Here is a 560-nt window from a genome sequence, read left to right on the forward strand (position 1 = left end):
GGAAAAAAGGATTACTGGAGGGGAACGTTCGCAAGGATAAAAAAGGATGTATCTAGAACAAAAATACATCTACATACATCAATTTCCGCGACAAGTAATTCCGAACGGAGGGAATATATAATAGCAATGCGAAAAATGCATCCTTAACAATTTTATTTCCTCGTGCAAATCATAAAAGAAAAAAAATACATAAGAGGAACACTGGCAAGGAAAAAAGAAGGAGAAAAAAACAAGGGAGAAAAATCGTCGACAGCAGGGATCGAACCTGCGCGGGCGTAGCCCAACAGATTTCAAGTCTGTCTCCTTAACCACTCGGACATATCGACCTTGCGTGTGCTATTTTCCTTCAGGTTCTATAAAGACGGCATTTGTCAGTGACCAGATTTGCATGGACCAGCTTTTAGCTCGTCAGGGAAGCAGCACGCGTCCTTCATCTAGAATCACCAGTTCTGTTTATTTATCATTATCATTATTATTATTATTATTATCGGGGGTTGAGAGTTTTGGGTTTAGAATAACGCGGCACGTGCATTGGCGACGGAGATGTGTTGGTAGCGTTA

At 40.9% G+C, this 560-nt stretch overlaps 1 non-coding gene across 1 annotated transcript; it reads right to left on the reverse strand.

Moving 5' to 3' along the window:
- Window positions 1-244: 244 nt before the first annotated feature.
- Window positions 245-326, reverse strand: TRNAS-UGA (transfer RNA serine (anticodon UGA)). Its single transcript has one exon. It is a non-coding gene; the product is annotated as a tRNA-Ser (tRNA).
- Window positions 327-560: the final 234 nt, after the last annotated feature.

This window comes from Triticum aestivum, chromosome 1D (genome assembly GCF_018294505.1).
Source record: "Triticum aestivum cultivar Chinese Spring chromosome 1D, IWGSC CS RefSeq v2.1, whole genome shotgun sequence".
Taxonomy (NCBI): domain Eukaryota; kingdom Viridiplantae; phylum Streptophyta; class Magnoliopsida; order Poales; family Poaceae; genus Triticum; species Triticum aestivum.